Source organism: Ranitomeya imitator, chromosome 10 (genome assembly GCF_032444005.1).
Source record: "Ranitomeya imitator isolate aRanImi1 chromosome 10, aRanImi1.pri, whole genome shotgun sequence".
Lineage (NCBI taxonomy): Eukaryota > Metazoa > Chordata > Amphibia > Anura > Dendrobatidae > Ranitomeya > Ranitomeya imitator.
Window position 1 is genome coordinate 20,953,696 of NC_091291.1, and position 10,465 is coordinate 20,964,160.

Consider the following 10,465-nt stretch of genomic DNA (forward strand, 5'->3'; position numbering starts at 1 on the left):
ATAAAACTGATTTTATGAAAACTTCACTAACCTAGAAGTAGAATCAAGGATATATGGGATGGTGAGTGCCACCTTGTTTCTTTCATTTGGTGGGCACCCCAGATCCCAAGGGTGGTATTATTAATTTTCTCCACACGTATTCACTTTTTGGCTCCAGGTGCAACAGTGGTGCTGTTTTTTCTTGCTGGACTGTAGCAGTTCTAAAATACTAAACATGTTTCGCTGTCTTGCAGCCTTATCAGGGGGTGACCTCCTGAAGAAGAAGCGAAACGTGTCTATGGTGTTTTCACTGTCAGCCATATTCCTGCATTGTTGTATCTACAGGTACTTATGAAGGGTGTAGGACTTATGTTTCTAATCTCTCTCACCCCTACCTTATGCTGTTCTCATAGCAAAAACCTGCGGACAGATTCCCTTTAAATGAGAAGTTGAGTTGAAGAGGTGAGACCAACGTTCGTAGAAAGTATTTGTAAGAAAACATAAGTTTTGATGGTGTTGATATTAAAGCCTGAAACCATTAAGAGAAGAGGAAGAGGACGCTGTCAGCGGATGACTAGCTGTATGCTATGGAATGGTTACTTTATGATTGTGTTCAGAAACCGGCTAATCCTAACAGTGAGCACAATACACACGATTCTTATTTTGTAAATTGCAAGCCCTGCCAAATTATATAAATATCCCTGACTTGCATGCAGGGCCGGACTGGCCATTTGGCAATTCTGGAAAATGCCAGAAGGGCCGGTCTGGTCATGGGCTGCCTTGTCTGCTACTTTGTTAACAGAATCAATGTTCTCAAGACACCCGTACTGTTCACAGTTGTGACGGAGCACAAAGCCGGTCACTCCGTCACTAACCTCAGCATGCCGTGGGTATAATTAGAAATATTGGTCTTGTAGTAATTCTTCCTTTCCTCCATCCAGGGTAATATTAGTAATATATCCCATCTAGTTATTGGGGACGGGGACAACATGGGCCTGTGTGATCTCAAATGCCAGGACTGAATTTCATCCCCAGTCCGTACCTGCTTGCATGGATTATTTCTTAATTACAAGAGTCAAGAAAAGGTTTGTTTTTTTATAAAACAAATAAATATTTTAGACATCAAGATAATTTGGAGGTTTTAAAAATGAATTATTAAATATAAAATACAAGTATTCTGTATTTTGATAATTGCATGCACTTAGCAAAAGTGTCTGATGGAATGGGGGAAGAGAAGTGAATATATGTCTACGGCAGCTGCAGTCGCTGACCACAGAGAAGGAATCCTGGTGAAGAAGAATGAAGGTAATGATAGCGATCTATGTGTCTTTTATCTATCTATCTTTAAAAAAAAAAAAAAAGGCAGCACTCCAATAAATGAGCCTTTCCAAACTCATGGATGTTTGTTTGGAGGGTCCTGCACCCTGAATTCATCTATGCTGTTCCATTTTTTCTTTTATCTATCTATCTATCTATCTATGATATGTTCGCCCTTTTCTTACTTTCGACTCTGCAAAAACTCTTACTGTTTCACTTATTCATTCTCGTCTGGACTATTGTAACTCTCTACTAATCGGTCTCCCTCTTGCAAAACTCTCCCCGCTCCAATCTGTCCTGAATGCTGCAGCCAGGATCATATTCCTCACCAACCGTTACACCGATGCCTCTACCCTGTGCCAGTCATTACACTGGCTACCCATCCACTCCAGAATCCAGTACAAAACTACTACCCTCATCCACAAAGCACTCCATGGCTCAGCACCACCCTACATCTCCTCCCTGGTCTCAGTCTACCACCCTACCCGTGCCCTCCGCTCCGCTAATGACCTCAGGTTAGCATCCTCTATAATCAGAACCTCCCACTCCCGTCTCCAAGACTTTACACGTGCTGCGCCGATTCTTTGGAATGCACTACCTAGGTTAATACGATTAATCCCCAATCCCCACAGTTTTAAGCGTGCCCTAAAAACTCATTTGTTCAGACTGGCCTACCGCCTCAATGCATTAACCTAACGATCCCTGTGTGGCCTATTTATAATAAAAAAAAAAAAAGGTTCCTCGCATCATGTTCTCATACACTTTATGCAGTATTAGCCCTCTGTGTCTGTACTGCTACATACTTAGGCAGGTAACTGGTTCATGCAGCTTTACATGAACACCCGAGCCTTACACTATAGCTGGTCCGAATAACTAAAGCAATTGTTACCATCCACCTCTCGTGTCTCCCCTTTTCCTCATAGTTTGTAAGCTTGCGAGCAGCAGGGCCCTCACTCCTCCTGGTATCTGTTTTGAACTGTATTTCTGTTATGCTGTAATGTCTATTGTCTGTACAAGTCCCCTCTATAATTTGTAAAGCGCTGCGGAATATGTTGGCGCTATATAAATAAAAATTATTATTATTATTATATTATATGTCTGTTGTCTATTAACTATCATTCTATTATCTATTATCTAGCTATCATCTATCTATCTATCATCTGTCTATTAATCTATGATATGTCTGTTGTCTATTATCTATCATTTATCTATTATCTATCTACTAGATGGTGGCCCGATTCTAACGCATCGGGTATTCTAGAATATGCATGTCCACGTAGTATATTGCCCAGCCACGTAGTATATTGCCCAGTCACATAGTATATTGCCCAGCCATGTAGTATATTGCCAGCCACGTAGTATATTGCCCAGCCATGTAGTATATTGCCAGCCACGTAGTATATTGCCCAGTCATGTAGTATATTGCCCAGTCACGTAGTATATTGTCCAGCCACGTAGTATATTGTCCAGCCACGTAGTATATTGCCCAGCCACGTAGTATATTGCCCAGTCACGTAGTATATTGCCCAGTCACGTAGTATATTGCCCAGTCACGTAGTATATTGCCCAGTCACGTAGTATATTGCCCAGTCACGTAGTACATTGCCCAGTCACGTAGTATATTGCCAGCCACGTAGTATATTGCCCAGTCACGTAGTATATTGCCCAGCCACGTAGTATATTGCCCAGCCACGTAGTATATTGCCCAGTCACGTAGTATATTGCCCAGCCACGTAGTATATTGCCCAGATTGCCCAGCCCACGTAGTATATTGCCCAGCCCACGTAGTATATTGCCCAGCCCACGTAGTATATTGCCAGCCACGTAGTATATTGCCCAGCCACGTAGTATATTGCCCAGTCACGTAGTATATTGCCCAGTCACGTAGTATATTGCACAGCCCACGTAGTATATTGTCCAGTCACGTAGTATATTGCCCAGCGACGTAGTATATTGCGCAGCCACGTAGTATATTGCCCAGCCACGTAGTGTATTGCCCAGTCACGTAGTATATTGCACAGCCCACGTAGTATATTGTCCAGTCACGTAGTATATTGCCCAGTGACGTAGTATACAGCACAGAGCCACATAGTATATTGCACAGCCCATGTAGTATATTGTCCAGCTATGTAGTATATTGCCCATCCACGTATGACACAGGTTAAAAAATCCAAAAAATAAACATATACTCACCTTCCGCAGGCGCGTTGTAGCACTGTCGCCTGTGTGGGGTGCAGGCGGCATCTTCGGGTCCCAGGGTGTGATGACGTCGCGGTCACGTGACCGTGTCGCGGTCACATGACCGTGACGTCACGGCAGGTCCTTGTCGTGCAGGACCTGTCATGACGTCGCGGTCACATGACTGTGTAGCGGTCACATGACCGTGACGTCATGGCAGGTCCTTCTGCCAGACCATTCGTGCGACCGGAACGTGCCGGTTGCATTGCGAAGAGTGGGAAAGGCGGCGTAGGTGAGTATATAATAATTTTTTATTTTTTAAATTATTTTTAGCATGAGATGTTTTTACTATTTGGCGCTGCATAGGCTGCGTCAATAGTAAAAAACTTGGTCACACAGGGTTAATAGCAGCGATAACAGATTGCATTACACCGCGGCATAACGCGGTCCGTTACTGCTGCCATTAACCCTGTGTGAGGGCAGACTGGAGGGGTGTATGCAGGCGCCGGGCAGTGAGTGCGGGGAGTAAGGAGCGGGCATTTTCTTCCGGACTGTGCGCATCGCTAATTGGTCGCGGCAGCCATGACAGGCAGCTGCCGAGACCAATCAGCGAACGAATAACCGTTACAGAAGGACAGACAGACAGACGGAAGTACCCCTTAGACAATTATATAGTAGATATTCTTACAGTTAAGCAGGAAAAACAAAACAAAAAAAAGGATCACAATTACAATGTCTTATCCCAGCAGCATTAATAGCAAAATACACCAAAAAGAAGGGGAGAATAGAAAAAAATGTATATACCAAATATAGTAATAAATGATTTCACATCAGTGCTTCAGAACATAGCAACAATAGTGGTAGAAACAAAGCAAGTATTGTTTATTCGATTATTTGACGATGAATAACCAAGCACCGGGCCCTGGACTGTAACAGTTCTTAAATACTATACATGTTTCGAGGTCTTCCAGCCTTGTCAGGTGGTGTACTCCTGAAGAAGATGCAAAATATGTGTCTGCTGTCTTCACTGTGAGCCATATTCCTGTCTTCTTCTGTCTACAGGTACTTATGAAGGATGTAGGATTTATGTTTCTAATCACTCTCTCTCACGCCTACCTCATGACTGTCCTCGTAGCAAAAATCTGCTGCCAGATTCCTATTAAATGAGAAGTTGAGTTGAAACCAACATTCATAGAAAGCATTCGTAGAAAAACATAATAGATTTGATTTGATGGTGTTGATATTGAAGCCTGAAACCATCAAGCGAAGAGGAAGAGGATGCTGTGGGCAGGGCCGCCAACAGGGCATTGCTGCCACTATTGGCGTATAGGGTTCGATGAGCAGAGGGAGCCCGCAATGGGCCTCCTCTGTTCTGCTCATCGTGCCACAGCAGCAGGATTCTACCAACTCAGCTGCCTGTCGGGCAGTTAAAATTTGTTGCTGTGCTCTCGCACGGCAACAGTTAACAGCCGCTGGCCAATCACAGGCTGGCAGCTGACGTCAGCGGGCACTTTGCCGGCGTATGATGTCACTGTCATATGCCGGAACGATGCTGCGCACCTCAGATGCATTGACCGGAGGGCACCACTGGTGCTCAGCCAGGTGAGGAGAAACTTTTTTTTTTTCTAAAGCCGCGGTATGGGGTGCATTATATCGACATGGGGGTGCATTATACACTGCTCAAAAAAATAAAGGGAACACTAAAATCCCACATCCTAGATATCACTGAATTATTATTATTTATTATTATTATTTATTTATATAGCACCATTGATTCCATGGTGCTGTACATGAGAAGGGGTTACATACAAGTTACAAATATCACATACAGTAAACAAACTAACAATGACGGACTGATACAGAGGGGCGAGGACCCTGCCCTTGCGGGCTTACATTCTACAGGAATGAATGAATGAAATATTCCAGCTGTAAATCTTTATTCATTATATAGTGGAATGTGTTGAGAACAGTTAAAAATAAAAATGATCAATGTAAATCACAACTAATATCCCTTGGAGGTCTGGAGTTGGAATGATGCTCAAAATCAGAGTGGAAAATCAAATTGTAGGCTGATCCAAATTCAGTGGAAATGCCTCAAGTAAAGGAAATGATGCTCAGTAGTGTGCGTGGCCTCCATGTGCCTGTATGACCTCTTTACAAGGCCTGAACATGCTCCTGATGAGGCGGTGGATGGTCTCCTGAGGAATCTCCTCCCAGACCTGGACTAAAGCATTCACCAACTCCTGGATAGTCTGTGGTGCAACGTGACATTGGTGGATGGAGCGAGACATGATGTCCCAGATGTGTTCAATCGGATTCAGGTCTGGGGAACGGGCGAGCCAGTCCATAGCTTCAATGCCTTCATCTTGCAGGAACTGCTGACACACTCCAGCCACATGAGGTCTGGCATTGTCCTGTATTAGGAGGAACCCAGGGCCAACCGCACCAGCATATGGTCTCACAAGGGGTCTAAGGATGTCATCTCGGTACCTAATGGCAGTCAGGCTACCTCTGGCGAGCACATGGAGGGCTGTGTGGCCTTCCAAAGAAATGCCACCCCACACCATTACTGACCCACTGCCAAACCAGTCATGCTGAAGGATGTTGCAGGCAGCAGAATGCTCTCCACGGTACCTCCAGACTCTGTGTGAACCTGCTTTCATCTGTGAAGAGCACAGGGCGCCAGTGGCAAATTTGCCAATCCTGGTGTGGTGCCAAGCATCCTGCACGGTGTTGGGCTGTGAGCACAACCCCCATCTGTGGACGTCGGGCACTCAGACCATCCTCATGGAGTCGGTTTCTAATCGTTTGTGCAGACACATGCACATTTGTGGCCTGCTCGAGGTCATTTTGCAGGGCTCTGGCAGTGCTCCTCCTGTTCCTCCTTGCACAAAGGCTGAGGTAGCGCTCCTGCTGCGGGGTTGTTACCCTCCTACAGCCCCCTCCACATCTCCTGGTGTACTGGCCTGTCTCCTGGCAGTGCCTCCAGCCTCTGGACACTACTCTAACAGACACAGCAAACCTACTTGTCACAGCTCGCATTGATGTGCCATCCTGGATGAGCTGCACTACCTGAGCCACTTGTGTGGGTTGTAGAGTCCGTCTCATGCTACCACGAGTGTGAAAGCACAACCAACATTCAAAAGTGACCAAAACATCAGCCAGAAAGCATTGGTGCTGAGATGTGGTCTGTGGTGCCCTCCTGCAGAACCGCTCCTTTATTGATGGTGTCTTGATAATTGCCAATAATTTCTATCTGTTGTCTATTCCATTTGCACAACAGCACGTGAAATTGATTGTCAATCAGTGTTGCTTCCTAAGTGGACAGTTTGATTTTACAGAAGTTTGATTTACTTGAAGTTATATTCTATTGTTTAAGTGTTCGCTTTATATTTTGAGCAGTGTATTAAGGGTCTGCATTATATTATGGGGTGCATTATACTGCTATGGGGTGCATTATACTATGGAGCTGTATTATAATACTATGGGGCTGCATTATACTATGGTGGTACATTATAATACTATAAGGCTGCATTATACTATGGGGGTGCATTATATTATGGGGTGCATTATACTGCTATGGAGCTGCATTATACTGCTATGGGACTGCATTATACTGCTATAAGGGTGCATTATACTATGTGAGTGCAATATACTACTATGGGGCTGCATTATACTACTACGGGGGTGCATTATATTATGGGGGTGCATTAAAATGCTATGGGGCTGCATTATGCCGCTATGGTTCTGCATTATACTATTATGGATGACAATGGGGGAAATATGGAGAGACATGAGGCAGAATGGGTGGACACATGGGGTCCAGAATGTGGGATATTTTTACTGTAGGGGCTAATTAAAGGTTATTATTTTTGAGGATACTGTTTTCAGTGTGGGGAAGAGAGGTCCTGCTACTGTGCAGGGCGACACGGCCGTTTTTTTCTTCATCTGGCATAGTATTGTAATAAATGTAGTGCTAAATGCAGTGGAGATCAGTATCATGGGTCAGAAAAGAAGCCGAGAGACAACAGGTTAAGAGTTCAAGAATATTTATGATGGTATGCAGGTAAACAGCTATGACACAGCAGGTTAGTAGCAGACAGAGCTGAATAGGCAGTAAGCACGTGTACAGACCGTGGAAGTCCAAGTATGTCAGGTCAGAGACCTGGAGACCAGAGCAGGCCTCCTAGCAAGGAGCAGTCCAGCAGCAGAGACGAGTGCAGCACATATCCAGAGAAACAAGTCTTACGGCGAAGAGACGTAGATCCAGAAACAGATGGGGTATCCCAAAGTAACGAAGAAACCAGCAAGATAGCAGTTCTTCCATCTTGATCACAAGTCAGGAACAAGATACTCAAGCAATGAGTAATATACAGAGCTCCCTTATATACACCACAGACAGGAACAAGGAAAATCTGACAGGAAACAAGATGGCCCCCGTGAGGCCAGTGACTCCATCTTAGGTAAGGGCAAAAGTAACAGAACTGAGGGCAACAGCAGACAGAAACAGATGTACAGTCCAAGTCCTTACAAGTATACAGGTTGTGGAAAAATTATTATTATTATTTATTTACATAGCACCATTAATTCCATGGTGCTTTACATGAGAAGGGGTTACATCAAAATAAAAATATCAGTTACAGTAAACAAAACTAACAATGAAAGACTAATACAGAGGGAATACAGGATTATAGGGAAGGAGACAGTAGGTCGGGGGTTGCAGTAGCTCCAATGGTGTTGAGGTGGCCGTGTTTTCTTTACAGGCTGTAAGCTTCTTTGAAGAGATGGGTTTTCAGGTTAGTTTTGAAGGATCCAAATGTGGTGGATAACCGAACGTGTTGGAGAACTGAATTCCAGAGGATGTCGGATATTCGGGAGAAGTCTTGGAGGCGATTGGGTGAGGAGCAAATAAGCGTGGAGGAGAGAAGGAGGTCTTGGGAGGACCGGAGATTATGTGAGGGAAGATATTGAGAGATTAGTGTGGAAATATACGAAGGAGAAAGGTTATGGATGGCTTTGTAGGTTAGTGTTAGTAGTTTAAATTGGATATACTGGGAAATTGGGAGCCAGTGAAGGTATGTGCAAAGAGGGGAAGCAGGAGTGTAGCAAGTAGAGAGATTAATTAGTCGAGCAGCAGAGTTAAGGATAGACTGGAGGGGTGCGAGAGTGTTAGAAGGTAGGCCACAGAGGAGGATGTGCGGTTTGAAGGTCAGGGCAGAGTCAAGGGTTACTCTGAGGCAGCGGAATACCGGAACAGGGGAAAGTGTGATTTCATTTATTTTGATAGATAGATAGATCAGGTAGGGAAGATATTCGAGATGGAGGAAAGATAATTAGTTCAGATTTGTTCACATTGAGCTTGAGGAAGCGAGAGGAGAAGGAGAATATGGCTGATAGACACTCTGGGATTTTGGAGAGCAGAGAGGTGATATCTGGGCCAGAGAGGTAGATCTGAGTGTCGTCGGCATAGAGGTGGTACTGAAAGCCATAGGACCTTATGAGTTGTCCCAGGCTGAGTGTATAGATTGAGAATAGTAAGGGCCCTAGGACAGAGCCGCCTTGAGGGACACCAACAAAGAGGGGGCGAGATGAAGAGGTAGTATGGGATTAGGAAACGCTTAATGTGCAGTTGGTAAGGTATGAGGAGATCCAAGATAGGGCAAGATCTTTGTCACCAAAGGAAGAGAAGATCTGTAGTAGGAGGCAGTGGTCAACTGTGTCGAAGCCAGAGGACAGGACTAGAATGAGGAGTATAGAGAATTGTCTGTTAGCTTTGGCTTTAAGTAAGTCATTAGTAATTTTGGTCAGGGCAGTCTCAGTGGAATAGTGGGGGCAGAAACCAGATTGTAGGTTGTCGAAGAGAGAGTTAGATGCAAGCATGGACGTGCTGCTCAAGGAGTTGGGGAATGTGCTCTAGATAACTGTGTTCTTTTCTGCAGAGACGAGTCCTGGCTTGAGGAAGTGATGGCGGTATCAACTAGACGAAGAAGAAAAGCGAAGATGAAAGACTTCAACTAGAGAAGTCACCGGTGAGTCAGTGTGTTACCTATATCCTAACAATATATACTGGATACAGAGCTCCTGTGCATAATGTCACTGGTGATCACTGTATTATGTGTACACTATATACAGCATTCGTGTGTATAATGTCACTGGTGATCCCTGTATGACCTGTGCACTGACACTACTGTATATGCAGGGCTCCTGTGTATAATGTCACCAGTGTCACTATATTACCTGCACACGGACACTGTATACTAAGTACAGAAATCCTGTGCATAATGGAATCAGTATTGTGTTTTTTTCATTAATGATCAGTATTATAGTATTCGGTCACTATGTGGGAGTAATATGTGATCTGTTCACAGTGTGGCGGTATTTGTTCCTTGTATGTGGTATTATTCGGTTACTATGTGGTGGTGATATGTGATCTGGTCATGGAGCGGCAATATTTGTTCCTTGTATCTGCTATTATTCAGTCACTATGTGGTTGTAATATGTGATCAGGTCATGGTGTGATGGTATTTGTTCCTTGTATGTGATGTTATCGTTCACCATGTGGTGGTAATATGTGGTCTGGTCATTTTGTGGTGGTTTTTGTTACTTTTATGTGGTATTATTTGATCACTATAATATGGTGGTAATATGTGGTCTGGTCATGGTGCAGTGGTACAACCCTTGTGATATTATTGGTCATTTTAAAAATTGAAAAATAAATAACAATATACCTAAATTGTATTGGATATTTTAACAAATGTTTAGTAAGTTACAGTAAAGTAGGGCCCGGCCAAAAGTGTCTACTTAGTCGTGGTGGCAGATTAAAAAATCTTTTGGCCAAAACAAAAAGCTGCTGGCTATGTATGTGGTGATGGGAACAGTAAATGTGTGATTTGTGAGGATGTGGTGCAGAAGTGAAGTTTTTCAAAGAGAGGGTGGTGGGTCTGTGGAAGGTTCAAGGGGTGGAGGCAGGTTAAGGTGGAGCCTGGGTGGA